Genomic DNA, 17,271 nt, shown 5'->3' on the forward strand with positions numbered 1-17,271 from the left:
TCGTTGATGGGAAGCGTTTTTAGATGGGTCTGGATGAAGCTCGCCAAGTTGTTCTGCCGTGTCGAACGGCCTTCCACAATAAGCCTGAACGGGGTACCTTCCTTGTGGGTCTTTACACTGAAAAACGGGCGCAAACTGTCTCGTTCACTCTTCTTTATACTCGTCGCCAATCTCTCGAGGCCTATTTCGTTGCACAGTCGTTCCGCCTCGGAGCGATGCTTCTTCAGAACCTTCCGGCTCATCTGCTTATCTTCCACGACGTGCTTGTTGAGGGCCTCTATTGCTTTTTCGTTGTACATGCCCTTACTAGTGATTACAAACACCCCCGTTTTGTCTGAGAGAAGTAAGTTTAGGTCGTGCTTCCTGCAGTAGGTGACCACTGTTTCCAGAAATTTATACAGACACAAAGAAAACATGATCAAGAATCACCAGGTTATTCTCGCTTCTCTTAAATTCAGTATTAAATATTGCTTAAGCGCAACTGTAGACAGAAGAAAAGAATGAAAACATCATATTTCGCTGAGTACAATGCTCACACAAAGACACAAATGAGAATCAACTAATTTTTTCCGCTTGCATAATACAAAGTTGATTTTCGACCAGTGTTAGAAACTTCGCTAATTCTTTAAGCACTGCTGTTGGGCAAGTTGGTGCATTATGAATGAAAAATACAGCGCGACTCTGACAACGACACAAATGAACGACGGGACAACCGCACACTTGCAACTAACATTTATATGAAACACCGTCTCGTATTTATACAGGTACCACTACGAGTATGCGCACTGCAACACACTGTGTAGAAAGCACCAAACAGATTATGGACACAATCAAAGTGACGTTTCCAAAAATTCAAACTCAGGGGCACGCAAAAACACAGATGTATCGCTGCCACGCATGTCCCATTTTTATTAATATAAAACGCTTCCAAGAGGTCCCTCACGACTGTACTATCACTCCTGCCGACAATTATAATCTGCTGGAAGAAAGGTCTGTATTTTTCCCCAAAAAACTGACAGGCCTGCAGTTTTCGCAAAGAGCGGGAAATGCGCGCGTATTATTGTTAAGTCAAGAACTGTGCTCGCGTGCCCGGTCATTCACACATCTGCCCGTCTGGCCGAGATAGGCGCCTCTTCATGAAAGCGATATCTCGTATACTACCCCACCGTCACAGGGCACAAAGCGCTTGGCATGCTTCTTTTCGACTGTTTTTGTTTATGCTTGCCAGAAATTTGCGCACACAGGTGGCCAAGTTTCTGTGGAGCAGAAAACACCACCGGCACCCTGTACCTTTCTCCCACCTTTTTCAGGTTGTGCGTAACCCTATGTATATAGGTTAGAACAACAGGCTTCGCCTTCGGTTGTTCTGGCGGCTTCGCACCTACGTGACCTTTTGCTTTCGGCAGCAAGGCTTTGGCAACACTCACCAAGACAGAGCTCGGGTAACCAACCGACAGAAGTCTCTTGAGTTGAGAGTCAAAGCTCTCTTGAACAGCATGTACGCATGACTTCTTCAGGGCGGACTCTAGAACCAGCTTGAAAGTTTTTTTTCTTTAGAAACTTTCTTCGAAATACGAAATGCTAGGATAACGCGAACACGTAGTCAACAAACATATGTAATACCTAGATTGGGGGCCGCAAAATACCTCAGCCAAAAATTGCTCCTCTATGCCCATCAGATAACTTAGAAACTGGCTCAAAAGGTTCGTCTCTTTTTTCCGGTCTTGGCGTTCTTCGATCACTCAAATGACGTTATTACGATGACGTAGTCGGGCTACAGGCCGGCTTTCCTTCAGTTGCAGCCATGAGCGCATCCGATAGCCACCCTAAAAAGAAAGCCACAAAAGCAAAGCAGAAACGGAAGGCGTATTTGCTGCCGATTTGCTGCGTATTTGCTGCCGGCGACGATCGAAATCGCACACTGGTGGTCCGTGCTGGCGTAAGCTATAGCAACGCCGCCTGTATTAACATTGCCTGACGCGTCGCGCGCTTTTCAATGGGAAGGGTAGGGACGCTTAGTTCAGGCACTGATCCGCTATGTGGCGCGTGCCGGCGGACATCTCGCCTTACGTCACTGCTCGCGAGTCGCGAACGCTGCACCCACTTCTACAACGTGTGTCTGTCAGCTTGCCTGTTGGGCTTCAAGGGCCGTTTCGCTTACATCTTAGCCGTGACGGGGCGCTAGTTCTGTGGCGCACTGGGGATCTCGTTCAACGTGTCGCTCGCTTCATACTTGCTGCATTTTTCCATAGATGAAGACAGAGGCGGACTGAAATAGTCTAAGAACGTATTGATTGTTGGGTAGACATATAGCTAACAGAAAACGATATTTTCGGATGGGGGAGCCATTATTTTACTGATATTTTTCTTTCTGGAGTATTTTGAGAAGAAAAAAAATGCGTGCCTGTTTTTTGTTCAGGCGCTCACTTCTACGATTACTTTCCAATAATATCACGTGCTTGTAAAATTCAGATAATTATAGGAAACAAAAGGATAAGCAGCTGCGATCCCGCCACGCTGTCCGGGCGCTTCTACAGTACAGTCATCAATTTTAGAAGTGCGTACCGATGCGGAGTGCGAACAGGGGGGTCAAAACAATACCTAAATGCGGAGGGGATAGAGGGGGGATGCCCCACTCAGAAAATTTCAGGGCCTGTGATCCGAGTAGATAAGCGCGCAAAGCCGGCATCAGCCTGCGGCAGCGCAAGGGATTTTGCTTCGTGACAAAGGAAGTTTTATCAGTGACAGACCAACAAAGACAGGCATGGTGAAAAACAAGAAGGCGTTGGAGCGCCGCCTCGGGAACGCTAAACAAACTTTCCACTATTTTGCATAGTTTCCAAGAAGCGGCGCTGGCTGGCGGACACGAAAGCACGCTGGAAGGCTACGGAGCGGGGAAGGGTAGGAGAGAGCAACAGGAGAGTGGCTGTTTGGCCATTTTTCGCTCACGCGTTAGGCACTGTTTATACAGGCGGCGTTGGCTATAGCTTTCGCAGAGCTCCCAGACGCGACGGAAAGAGTGAAAGCGTTTATGGTAAGTGTTGCTCAGTCCCTTTAAAGCGAACTTAGCGCCTCATTAACCATCTAATTATTAACCACCTAGACAATGCGCAACTACACTTGCACCCTCACCAAACAAGCTTTCGCCTAAAGCTCGGTAACCTACATCGCTGCAGAGTTTAAGCGCTACGAAAATCCGCTATTTTTATGCATCTAATCCTAGATAAAACAGCTGGGGCCCAATCTTTTTATTCGCCTTCTTTGCCTGTGGCCACTCGTTGTCACGACTAGTTCAAATCTTTCCCGGCTTCTTCTAGTCGCCCTCGTGGCTGCGTGTCGTGTTCACTTCACGCTGCAAGACGTCCACCCGCTGCGTCATGCTAAGTGACAGTGGTGAGCCGGGATTAATGAGTCCGGAGTCGTTTCGTGCGTCAAAGGTGATGTCCGCTGTAGCCAGGCGAAGCATGACAGCGTTCTCCATCTCGGAACTCGGCTGTCGTGTAGGCCGCTGCCTGCAGGCCGCTACTACACTCACCGAGAACAGCGTGACCGAGAAGATGACTGCGACCACGATCAGCAGCGTTTTGACGTCACGGCGAGGACGATACAGGCTGCGGAGGCTCTCGGCTTGCAGCAAGAGCTGCGTTGTCGACGAAGTGCCTCGCAGAAAGTCACGGGACATGGTGCAGGCAACGCCAACGACACTACGGACTAGTCAGGGCCGGGAGCTACGTCCCTCGACGGCGACCTCCGGGAGCTTCGGAGGGGCCCGGCGCCTCTTTGCTGGCCAAGCGAGACCTCTAGAGCGAGCGCTGCCAACGAAGCATTCGGTCCCTCTGGTGACGGTCCACAAAAATAAAAAGGTCGCAGCAATTTCGGAGAGATTGGCCAAGAAAATAGCACTGAACTAATGAACGTGGAAATACGCGTACGTCTAGAAAAAAAAGTCAATATCAAGATTAGTGAATTCAATTTATGTTTAGGCGCAATTAAGAGTTTAAGCACTACAAAAGAAAGCAAGTTTTAGGTCTTAAATATGCTGTCAAAGTCAGAAACTACTGTTGCCTTCATATACTTTTTTAGATCCTCAGTCGTCAGCCCCTTCAGGAATCCTGCCCTCTGGGTTTCTTCACAGCTCTAAAACGTCTCCCCAGAAAAGGAGAAGTGATTGCAAACAAGATCTAAGCAAACTCTGCATATATTCCTGACATTCTTTTTAAATGGACCCATCCTCGTACAGCATATAATCTAAAGTGCATATTTTGTGGGGAATTAGTCATCTCCAATTTTTACCATCTTATCTTGACGTGCTCTGCGTATTCACAAGGACGATCGGAACTTTTAAGACTACACTCCATCCCGTGTGATGAACAGGACCATATTTGTCAAATGAGCGCTAATCCCTCTTTATTAGAGACAGTTGTAGAATTCTCCCTCCAGAATGGTCTCTATAAAGCAGTTTGATTCGTGATTGACTAAGCCCTGCATGGGTCAGTGATTCTGTGACAAGTGCGAACTGACTTTCTAATGTGACAAGAACAAATGTGTATTGGAAAACTTTTATTTTTATAACTTTTCCCCTTTTCTCACTCTCCCCCATCCCTTTCAGGGTCTTATGACCTCCTCCAATAAACAGCCAATCAATCAATCAATCGAAAAATATAGACCCGAAATTACGCTCTTCTTTTAAATATACGCCCTGCCTTCCCGAATAAAACTGCGGTTATTCAGCGCTTCGCACGTCTTCACTCTGACTTCTCTTCCGCCCCGTCCAAATCGCGCTGTCTTCATTTTTGTCGTCTGTGCATATCAATCGAAGAGTCAGTTATCCTGTTGTATGTGTCTCGCCTAGCTTACCCCTGATGTTCGCCGCTATTTGAAGCGTAACTGGTCGCTGAGTGGCCCAGGCGCTGTGCTGCTAAGCATGAGTACGGGGATTCTATCCCGGCCGCGGCCTCCGTATTTTTGGTGGAGCCGAAAACCGGTTTCTACATACGGGAAAAATTCTTAGGTGGTTCATATTATTCCCTAGAGCTTTACAACAGCGCCGCTCACACCCCAAGCGCAGCTTCGGCACCTAAAACCCCCAAAACATCTTCGCACTCTTTGTGGTTGTTTATCTTTTGTGTGACCGCGTGTCCGGTTTGTCCAGCCAACTACTTTTCCTGAAGGATGACGAAAACGCAAGCGGGTTCGCTCCCGCGTGGGGCGCATTCAATAGTCGTTTTAAAGACGATATGCTTCCTTGGGCTACATAAACAAGAAAATTTTCTTGTCTGTCTGTCTGTCTGTCTGTCTGTCTGTCTGTCTGTCTGTCTGTCCGTCCGTCCGTCCGTCCTTTCGTCCGTCTGTCTGTCTGTCTGTCTGTCTGTCTGTCTGTCCCTCGTTCACCCGCCTGCCAAAAGTTAAAATGAATTCTTGAACGAGGATTTTATATGGGCCAAACTTTTCTAAAACACTAATTCTGAAAACACAATTAATACTTGTAAACATAATTCAGCAAAAAAATAGAAAACACTAGGTACATTTGATGCAAAACATCAATACATAAGGGGTATTTGCAGTGCTCTTTGAATTAAAAATATATTGCTGCTTGATTTCTGCTGACCCGCGACTAGGGTCGGCATTCTATGAAGTCCAACAGTAACGAAGGCTTCGAGTAGATGGGGAGTGAGCAGTGTAACGCCGTAAAATTTAAATGAATTGAGGAAACCTTCACCGTGTTTATCATGGGAGGAGCGAGACGGGGGGGAAGGGCCTGAGAGGTGGGCGGAAATTTGAGAAGAGAGACGTTTACGTGGCACGGCTGCAGAAGACGATCTTCTTTCGACGGAATTTGCAGATAAGGGAGTACATACCCGGGCAATTTTTTGAGATATTACTTTGCACACGTGCCCATGAGCCCGAACCGGTTACTGAACATAATATGTGACGATAGCTTGTGTTCAATTGGGTTCAGTAACGGCAGCTATCTATGATGATAATTGTGTTCCTCGACGAAGGGCATACCCAAATTAGGGAATCTGCTAATGACCAGCGGTTTAAAATGTTTTATCGTGCCTGCACGATAAAATATTAAGAGCGTGATTTCGGGTCCATGTTTGTCGACAAGAAATGTATGAACGCAACAGTAGTTTCTGACTTTGACAGCATATTTAAGACATGCTACTTGCTTTCTTTTGCAGTGCTTAAACTCTTAATTGCGCCTAAACATAAAATGAATGCCCTAATCTTGATATTGACTTTTTTTTTGTCTAGACCTACGCGTATTTCCATGTTCATTGATTCAGGGCCATTTTCTTGGCCAATCTCTCCGACATTGCTGCGACCTATTTATTTTTGTGGACCGCACCAGAGGGACCGAATGCTTCGTTGGCAGCGCTCGCTCTAGAAGTCGTGCTTGGCCAGCGAAGAGGCTCCGGGCCCCTCCGAACTCCCGGAGGTCGCCGTCGACAGACATAGCTCCCGGCGCTGACTAGTCCGCAGTGTTGTCGGCGTTGCCTGCACCATGTCCCGTGACTTTCTGCGAGGCACTTCGTCGACAACGCAGCTCTTGCTGCAAGCCGAGAGCCTCCGCCGCCTATATCGTCCTCGTCGTGACGTCAAAACGCTGCTGATCGTGATCGCATTCATCTTCTCGGTCACGCTGTTCTCGGTGAGTGTAGTTACGGCCTGCAGGCCGCGGCCTGCACGACAGCGGGCTTCCGAGATGGAGAACGCTGTCATGTTTCGCCTGGCTACAGCGGACATCACCTTTGACCCCCGCAACGACTCCGGACTTATGAAACCCGGCTCACCCCTTTCACCTAGCACGACGCAAAGGGTGGACGTCTTGCACCATGACGTGAACGACACGCAGCCACGAGGGCGACTAGAAGAAGCCGGAAAAGATTTGAACTAGTCGGGACAATGAGTGGCCACAGGCATCGAAGACGAATAGAAAATTGGCCGCGTATCTGCTCCTTTCGTTGCAAATGTCGTCAAAAGACGATAGTCTTTGTAGGCATTTGCCAAAGAAATGCCCCCCTTTGCTTTCCCGCTCACCTCTCATGCTGTTCCTGTACCGTCGCGCTCATCCCAAGGTAAACACACTACACACTAAAAATTTTTACGCCCAAAAGGGTGCTTCAGCTTGTCGCCGCAGGAGCACCCTAAAAACTGAATATTTTACGCCCTTTAGGGTGCTTGGATTTTGTCGCCGCAGGAGCACCCTCTGTGAAGCACCCCAGAAGACAGGTGCCTTATAAACACCCTTTTCCGCCTAAAAGTATCCTAGGGTGCTACTTAGCACCCCAATCTGTAGGAGCATCTTCTGCAAAAGCACCCACCTAAAGGGGTACAAAACGGGTGCGTCATCCTCGGTTCACAGGTGCAGCAGGTGTGAGACCACATATTGCACAATATCACACACGATTATGGTATGAAACATTCGTGCTTTCCAAGCTCGGTTCTGTGAGACATTCCATTGAAGCTCAACATCAGCTGATAATTTCCTTGAACTTGTGTCACCGATTGTTAAAACATCAATTTAAAAAGTCAGGAGCCACATCTCAGTACAGTTATAACTTTAGAGGTAGTTGATTACCCAAAACTTCGTAAAAAACCAATTATATGTTCACTTTGCCGAACTGCAGTACACATCCTTCGAGATTCACTGCAGAGCCTAACCATGCTGTGCAGTGAAAGCAATTAGGTGTGCAACACTTCAACCACACAAAACTTCCTTGAACCTTAAAACCCTTGGCTTCTTAGTATTGCATCAAACTTCCAATCAAGGTAGCTACGTGCAATGTTTAGTGCCTTATTCTTGAGCTGAGCAGGAAGGTTCAATATCAAGGAAGACCAAATGCAAAATGTATAGTTTCCTCCGTAATGCGGCTCATAATATAGTTCCCTCCGTACTGCGGCTCATAATCTACTTATAAAAGTTGGGTACCCAAGCCATTTATTTTCGTTTGCATTATTCTTTTTGCTTTACGGAAAAATATTCATATGGTACAGCACTTGCAAGGTTTGGTGGTATTTGGAGTTTTATAAACATACCTTTAGACTAAATGACCCCACATAGCAATAACAAGAACTGCAAACATCACAGAACAATGCATACAAGTTCCCTGGTGAAGCCCATGGTTGAAATGTAATGCCATTGTTCAGAAAACATTATTTTATCATGAGGCTAGCTTGTACATGGTGCCTTGCATTATGTCCCTGCCGGTGGATGTGGGGTCATTTGTCACTGTTGCAAATGAAAAGCCAACAGCCAGGGCCCATTAGTTTTGGCTAGTATTACGAGGTGCCTCACGGTAAGCATTCTACGTCGATAGACTTTTTTAGAGTTGACTAGAACTGAAATCAGCAAAAGATTCTCTACAAAACATTCATTCTATCCGCAGCTTTAGGGTTTGCTATTTCCATAGTTGGATTTCTTCTGCCTTTCTTAACAACATTTTTCTTTTGATAAGAAGGTGCAAAACCAAAAGCAAAAAGCTTTTCTGTAAACCTTTGGTAGCTATATAATTGTTACAAAATATTTTACTCTAAATATGGCAGCTTAAACTGAGAATATTTGCATTTAAAAACATTAAAATAAGTTTAAATTGATCATAAATTTTTAGCTGTTTTTACGCAAAACTGTACATGGGATATGAAGTGCACCACAAGGAGGGCTTTGGATTAGCTTTAGCAAATTTGGGACATTTAAGGTGCACTGAAATCTCTACACATGCGCTTTTTCGCTTTCTGTATCCACCAGGAAAATGGCTGCCACTTTAGACAGCGATTCTAAATAGTAGTTGACGTGCATTTTAAAATAATCACAAACATTTTAGCCACAAAATTAATTTTTACAAGTTGTAGACATTGCCCATTACACCAGACATTGGACTACACTGTCAAGAGCTTTGACATCTACAATGACGTCTACAAAGCAGGCTTATACTGGTAGAATGTTTCATACCATAATTACTGTGTGTTCAGTGCTCACGTGTGAAGTATGAATACTGCTGCTTCAGCAAGAACCGAGGATGAGCACCCTTCCTGGTTCTGAAAAAAAATAACAGAGGAAATGCCTTAAGCAGGATTCTGAAACGGGGTTGAATGAAACAAGAATGAACAAGAAATTCTTTCAAAACATGTAAAGCAATGCAAACAAATATTTATTTCAACTTATTTCTACAAAAGACCACCTCATGAAGACTGGTGGTGGGGTATTGGCTCAAAAAAAAAAGCAGAGAGCACTTATACAAATGCTACAGGGAGCCTTCGCAGCCAACAATTGTTTGAACACACCTAAACTAATCACTGTTCAACAAACTCATAAAAAATGTTTGAATGCATAAAAAACCAGTGGTAAACACAGGAAACAGTTAAAACAGAATGACGGCACAAGTTTGTCCCGTCGTTCTCTTCTGTGTCCTGGGTTTTCCTATGGTTTTTCATCCATTCAAACATGTACCAGCTAGCCCAGTCCAACGCCTTGGTATCAGAAAAATATGGATAGTCAATCCTTACACAAAGTTGAAAAAAAAAGAAAGTATAAAGTAGGTGACAAAATTAAAACGACAGCAAATTGGTTGGCTTTTAATTTTAAATGATAATATAAAAAATAATGGCATGAATGAAAGTGAGCAGCACGCGAAGTACCTTGTTGCTAGCCCGACATTCCACTTTGAAGCAAAATGTCCGCTTTCAACACTACATAGGCTAAACATGCAATGAGGCATTCCTTTAGGCACACAAAATATACCATAATTGTTAAAAAAGCTACTTATTAGTTGAAAAAACCTGACCACGACAAATTGGAATTAGTGACTAGATACAGTTTCAGAAATACACAGCGACATCATATAAAAATATATGGTTCCCATACAAAGATTGATCATAACAAAAATTCAGGACATTTATCAGACTGGCATCAATGTGCAAAGCAGCTTAATGAAGGAAGACGGTCTTCACTAAAAACATGTTAATATTGGGAGCTCATGTGCTTCCCTGCAAGTTGGGTGTGTAAACCCACTGACATCTTAACTAACCCGCCTGAATCATCACTTGATAGACATTGAGGAATTTTACGAATTGGTTTATTGTAGCCAGCTGTCTAGTTTATTTCCCTATTTTTCTTGGCATTTCGTGTCTAATTCTAAATTTGGTGACTAGATAGCTTTTACTATGGTCATGCACTGGTGACAACGAATATTTGATTTTACTTTTAAAAAATTTCAGTTTTGTTTTATTGCTCACCAGCCAACGATCTGAAATATCAGAGGTGCTTAAAACGTATGTTGGCATTTCCTTCCTGCAGTGTAGTACAACTAATCATGACTTTTACCATAATTTGTTCACAAATCGTAATATGTGGAAAGTATTCAGCTTAATGAAAATGTCATTTCAGAAGCATGCACAATCAACAAGGCCTCAATGACTCTCATGACGTGGTCCACTTGTTTCTGTCACAAATAACCTGAGTGCAGACACATTCCACCGAAGACGAAGGTAACATGCCCTCTTGGGTGATGAATATTTAAAAAGCCTTACGAGTAAATTTGCTGCTGAGCACGTGAAATTGTGGCATTAAAACAAAAGATCCCTCTGCGGCATCTTTCACTTGGAGGAGCGCTTGACCACAAACTTTGAGAAGCTGGAAAATGCTCCATGAACCGCTCCAGCCAGCAGAAACGATGCAGGACACAAGTTGGTAGGCGGACCGTTGGCATCCTGCGATTGTGAAGATATTTCTGTTTAGTAGATGCTCTTCTTTTTGTACCACTGTTTATTTCACCTTTAACAAGCAGCTGAACTCCTTAACGTTCGCATAATAAAATGCTGCAATGCGGAACAGTTAGCAGGGTTACCTCAATTTTGCTTTTCGACGAATTAACACAATGTAGGTAATCTGCACACAACTACAATCAAACTACAATTTTCACCTACTTCACTGCTAACATCAGCGTTTGACTGCTCAAGCACAAATACAGGTTAGACATGTGAGCAATCTGCTAAACGTATCCCCACAAACTGAACAATCAGGCATCAGAAATCGGCAAGGAAGGAGGTGTCACGTTTAAATGGCACTTTTTTTGTTCAAAACATAAACAACACCTGGAAGCTTGAAGCGTGAGAGGGGGTCTTTCACGCTGACAATGTCAGAACATAGCTTGCTAGTGGGCACCTGCACGATGTGCACAATGTGTTTCTTGAAAATGCGTGCGAAAGTTTGATTGATGTGTAGGACGAGAATTGCAGCACGTTTTGACACAGGCCTTGTGGACGCTTCTGCCTGCTAATGTCAATGTGGATTCTTGCTAGTCGCCCTCTTCGCTTCTTTCTGAATATAATGCTTTAGGCATTATATTCAGGACAACGACTGCATCAAAACGTGCAGCAATTACCTACGTTCCACACATCGGTGAAACTCTCGCACACATTTTCAAGACACGCAGTGCATACATTGTGCATGTGCCCACTACAAGCTGCGTTCTGACATTGTCAGCGTGAGAGACCCCCTCTCACGCTCCAAGCTTCCGGGTATTGTTTATTAGATTCCATGCGCTGAATGCAAATCAGTGTACATTGGCGAAACGGGCAATCTGCACAGAAGATTAATGCAGCACTGGAACGAAGTGAACAAGGGCCATGCAAAAACAAGTCCACTGGCAGAGCACCGTGAGAGGACGGGACACGTGGTCGACTGGAACAAGACAAAATTACTGACAACTGAGTGCAATCTATCTTCTCGATTACTGCTCGAGTCCCTCATTGTTCAGACGACGCCCAACATTATCAACATAATGGATGGCAATCTGCACCATATCTATGCAAACTCATTGCGCCGCGTAATGCCCAATATATAGCTTCGTTTTCCACGACACATGCTCACCGTGAACAAGCAACAAACCGTTAAATGGCTTTCTTGACTTGGTCAGTGACCTACGTTTCATCACTGCAATAATGCTTTTACCTGCCTACACGGCATTCCGTCAAACACTGGACTACACCACATGAGCCATTGGCGTTCTTAACCTGCACCAGAGTATATAACCTTTCACTACTGCTATGAGATAGACCCATAAACGCACTTCAATATGGCCTTTATATTTAGCTCTTGGAAACATTATGTATAATTTTACCTTTAAGTTGCACCTGCTACAGCAGCTGGTACTATACCAAAAACATGAAAAAAAAAACGGTGGTTTAACACGCCAAAGCTACACTTGGGATATGGGGAGCACTGTAGGGGAAGGCTTCGCATTAATTTTGACCATCTGGGTATTTTTGTGCGCATCGAAATCTCCAAACATGGGCGTCTTTACGTGTTGCCTCCATCTGAAAAGCGGCTACACCAAGCGGTATCTAACCGACATTCGCCTCCACAGCACACCACCCTTGCCACGGCAGTGGGTTAAACATATGAAATAAAGCGAGTTTTGGAGTGCAAATGAAAATATTAATCACACGTCTTATTTTCCCAATCGATGTACCTTTTGAAGTCCACCATGCAATCCCCCCTCCCCTACCGGCCTACCAAAACACCTTTGTCTCAAGAGGTATCAGGCTGTTGTTAATGAAGTAAGTATTTACAATCCGGGACTTGCCACCGTTAAAGTCATGCACTTTGTTTTAGAGATAAGCAGGGGTGAGACAGCTGAATCCGATTTGGGAGCAGTTTTTGGAGCAGCGAAATCTCGATTTTGGAGCAGAAGAACCTTGATTTGGAGCAGTGAACGACATTTATTATGTCAGCTTATGTGCCTAAAAATTCAAATTTTTGGCAAATCGAGAGGGGGGGGAGTGCACTTTTTCATCGGTTTTGAACGTAAATAACACTGAAATAGCCTTTCGATAAAGTATGTTCTACCAGAGTCCTTGTATTCCTTGTACCAGAGGAAGCTCGCTGTCAAAGGCAGCAATAACAGCGTTTCATAACACCGCAATAAGTCTGAAATTTCACTTCAGGCACGCACGGCGCCTCACACTCAAGGCCGAAACATGGCAAATTCGCGGGCACCGCATTGTTTTTGATGAACTCAGTCTTCCGAGCGGCGCAACTTCCCGTAACAGATCAAACAACTAAATGTATCCACCCCCATAACCGAAACCACGGTAGAAATCTTCAAATAGCACTCTGCCTGACCTAGAGTGAACTAGCCTGAACCACGAGTAACTGCTTCGCCCGCCGATCATGTTTTCCAATGCGGCGCCCAGTGATGTCGTTCCGGAGATATGGCGCTCCAAAAATTGCCGTTTTTTCATCAGCTTGAACAAGTTTTGTCGCCTCAGTAAACATTAGTATTTTTATATAGGACTTTGCGATGGTTTTCGATGGAAAAGCTTTAAAAATGTACAGAATATAACATGTGCACCACGACATTGTCGCTTTCGAAAAAACTTTCTGGGACAATTTTATGCGTTTTTTATTGATTGATCAATAAATTAAACTTTTACAAACACCATCACCTTAGGGGTGCTGAAAAATTATGCCGTCAGAAAGCATTTTCGCCCACTGAAACTCACGGGAGCGTTCAAATCCTTGGCTCTCATACTGTTTTGGAGCAGTTTGGCGCAATTTTTCCGATTTTCAAGCTTTTGGAGCAGCCTGGCGCAGGAAAACAACTTTGTATCAAAACTGCGCAATATGCGCAGCTGTCTCACCCCTGGATAAGCGACATTAGCCATTTGCAGCACCAGGAGTTAATTGTGTTAAGATCAGATTGAAAGCATTGACGGTAGTAGTTGAAAGAAATTGTGTGATAAATTACAACATCATCTGCAAATAGACCTACATGGGAGGATATGCAACATGGAAGATAGACCAAGCAACCTGCCTGGGGGGACAACAAAGTGGCACGAGCAAAAGAAGGATATAGTTATTAGAAGTAAACTGCATTTGAGAAGAATGAAAATCTTTTGCTCAAGTGAGGACATTAGGGTGAAGTTTGAGAAGTAGTCTGTGGTGTGCAATGCGATTGAATGCTTTAGAAAAATCGAGAAAACCTACCGCAGTTTGTAAGCCTGTGTCAATGGATCAATGTAGATCATGAACAAATCCTGAAAGTTGTGTTTCTCAAGTAACCCTTGTGAAAATTGTGGTGATACTCGAATGTGATATTGTGATTTTATAAATAATTAGCGACCTGAGAGTGGATGAAATGTTTCCTGACCTTGCATATGGTGCTTGTTAGGGAAATTTAATGGTGAAGTACCGTCTCCTGATTTAAAGACTGGTGCTACCTCGACTATCTTCCAACCATTGAGATTAGTGCCTGTCATGAGAGACTGCGAAAAAAGCGCTGTCAGAATTCTACAGACTGCGGGATGTACTTTTCGGTATAGTATGATTTTTACCAGTATGATCTGTTTGTATTGCAAGTTTAAAACCATATCGAAAGATCCTAAATGTTTGCTTGGCTTGATTACATACGAATACTTGCTTCAAAGTCAGTTCAATTTCTCTTCTTGCCCTTTAGTCGTCAGCCCCAGATTCTCTTCAATATCTCTGCTAAGCAATGACACGCTCCATATGCACAGCACTGCTTCATGAAAATGTTTCAAATAATCAGAGGCCACAGCACTGCTAACAGGTATACATCATGGCAAGTTCCACAACATGCAATAACTAACCTGAAAATACATAATCGGTGGGTGCACCGATATGGCAGCAGTGCCTGGAACGATGTGTCGAGCAAATGCGCTGACTTCTGAACGGGTGGTCCAAGCGGCCAGATGATGGATGAATGACCATTCCTGGCGGCAAAGCGTACGGAGCACCAACGAAAGGCCAGGCAGTACTTGGGTACAGCAGGTGCAGTGTCGGTTGGCCAAGGGAGGCCCTGGCAAAGCCTTTGAAACTGGACTGGAAGGCAGCTGACCCAGGACAGCCAGCAGCAGCACCTGCAGGTGCATAATCTGTGAGTGTGCTGACACTTGTTGAAATACAAGAAGAGCACACACAAAGCACGAATGCTTACATCAAGTAGATTTTTAATCGTTTAAAGACAGTAACCTCCAAGGCACTAACAAGAACATTCCCGGAGCACCCCAAGTGAAATTTAGGTCACAGTAAGAATGTATTTATTAGACCCGCAGGTACTGTGAGTGGGGTATGCATGATATATGCAAAGCTAGCTACTGAGCTAATTTGCATGGAACGCATGCTAGCAGCTCATCTGTATCCCTTGCTTTCAATCGGAACTGGTGTGTGATAGTTGAGGCTCCTCCATTTCAATGTCTGACTTGTATCTGCACGTTCAATTCTCCAATATAAATCGAGTTGAGTGAGTGCCTACAGCTTTCTTGTTAGTCTCTGTATGGCCTGCGGTTTTGCGAAAATGAGAACTTGCGAATTGGCTCAATTTTCTGCACTAATTTAAACAATACATATGCCTCTGATATCAAGCCCCAGACTTCCCGAGAGCTACTCTGACAGAATCGGCAGGCGCCTCGTAGGCGTTGTGAAATCTCCCCCACTACCCCGAGACTATGCTAACTCCCTGCGAGGCCACATGCGCGCATTTCACCTTCAATTTGCACGTATGTGAATTCTATACCTCTATGAACTCTCAGACGGGCGTCGTCATATTCGTGCCGGACTCGTGAAACTCGGCAACGTAAATTACCGCACTCGCTCGCTGGCGCGCGGCCCGAACTCTCTCACCGTTTCCGGCCCTTGCATACTATTTTCTCCACCTTGCACTTTGTAAATTTTCATGTTTAACTACACCTCGTGCGCCCTCATCTCTTGCCTGCTTTTCTTCCAGCACAACTCCGTCAGCACCCGGTCGACGCGTACGCTGTCGGGGCGCGTTGGCGAGCGAGTACGGCAATTTCGCTGTTGTCGAGCTTCACGAGAACAGCACACATATCGCGGCCCGAAGACCGCGAGGCGTACGGTCGCCGGTCTCGCGAGCGCAATAGCTGCGAAGCGCACTGCACGGAATTCGTGAAAGGGGGGGGAGACGCCAGCCATGGAATCACGTGTACGCGTTTTCACATGCACTTCCAGGGAACCTCCTGTTCATGTTATTTCTTGGTATACCGCGGGTATTCACGAGGGAGGACTAATCACAGCGTTGTGCCACTCACGCGAAATTGCGACTGCGATCTGCAACCGCAAAGGCACTGTTTGAGAGACACATAAACAAACGCCCCGGTGTTAAAGAGCCTTGCGTGATGTGAAATTATTAGCAGCCGTGTACCATAGCGCGAGCATCGTAGCCAAGGTCTAGCTTCAGCGTAAATTGATGCTGACTTCTGCGGAAACGGTGGACTGGGCGCCAAACAAGTATACTAACTCACGTAGGCTCTCAGAGCAAACGAGATGGGGGTCTAGCGAATTACTGACCCATAAACACCAGAACTCGTTCCAACCAAATACAGAATAATAAAAATGCGTACTTACCCGAGCAAAAACGATGTTTCCAACGTAAAATTCTCCTTCACTGTCGTCTTCATCTCGCGGACACACGAACACGCTTTGTTCTGATGCAATGTCATCCACTTTTGCCGCGCAGTATTTTATCCGGCGATGATCGTTCTTCCGGGGTCCCCATGTTCAACACACGCGTAGGTTAGAAGGGTAGACATCACCCATAAAGCTTCTATAACTATGATTTAAGCTTGAAATAGATAAAACAGATTAAATTACGCCACCAACCACTCGGCACAAAACGCCATGAAAAAACACACACAAAAGTGAGAGATAGTTGCCAGACTTCAAATACAGCACCTCTACGTTTGACGAAAATTGTGTTACTACTGTAATGTTGGTAATTATCTTTCTGCTTTCAAAGTCTGAAATGTGTTTATAACTTAAATTTAAGGTTTTTAAACACAAAAAGTGAATACACATAAAGTACTTGACATATATACTGATATTGTAAAGAGGTTTGACGTTTGTTTTGGTTTTGTTTTCACGGCGGGCTTCTCAAGAGAGAACGTGCGAGAAAACGAGCTACTTTGGGTTTAGGAAGAGGGCGGTAAATGTCGGCGTGATAGAAAGCAAGGAACAGGTGCTTACCCTGGTCGTTAAAAAAGGAGCTAATAAAACCCTCACGTAAAAAAAAAAAAAAAAAAAAAAAAAAAACGCTCGACGAGGAATCGAACCATTGACCTACAAAACAGTAAACGGACGCGTTAACAAACAGCTATGTCGGCGGGCGGTGTTCGCGGCGCTTAAAACAACTCTATACTTACGTAAGTTGTCAACGAATATTGTTGCTTGTGTCTAGTCATCGCCTCCTTTAACGATGGTCTAGTTTATGCTGCATTTTTGAAATT

At 44.7% G+C, this 17,271-nt stretch overlaps 1 long non-coding RNA gene across 1 annotated transcript; it reads right to left on the reverse strand.

Moving 5' to 3' along the window:
• Positions 1–9,134: 9,134 nt before the first annotated feature.
• Positions 9,135–17,041, reverse strand: LOC144138646 (uncharacterized). Its single transcript, XR_013315922.1, has 3 exons — positions 16,394–17,041; positions 14,617–14,886; positions 9,135–10,713 (listed from the first exon to the last, which is right to left on the reverse strand). It is a non-coding gene; the product is annotated as an uncharacterized LOC144138646 (long non-coding RNA).
• Between the last annotated feature and the right edge of the window lie 230 nt (positions 17,042–17,271).

Source organism: Haemaphysalis longicornis, unplaced genomic scaffold (genome assembly GCF_048455015.1).
Source record: "Haemaphysalis longicornis isolate Haplotype H1 unplaced genomic scaffold, Haemaphysalis longicornis Haplotype H1 scaffold_1, whole genome shotgun sequence".
Classification (NCBI taxonomy): domain Eukaryota; kingdom Metazoa; phylum Arthropoda; class Arachnida; order Ixodida; family Ixodidae; genus Haemaphysalis; species Haemaphysalis longicornis.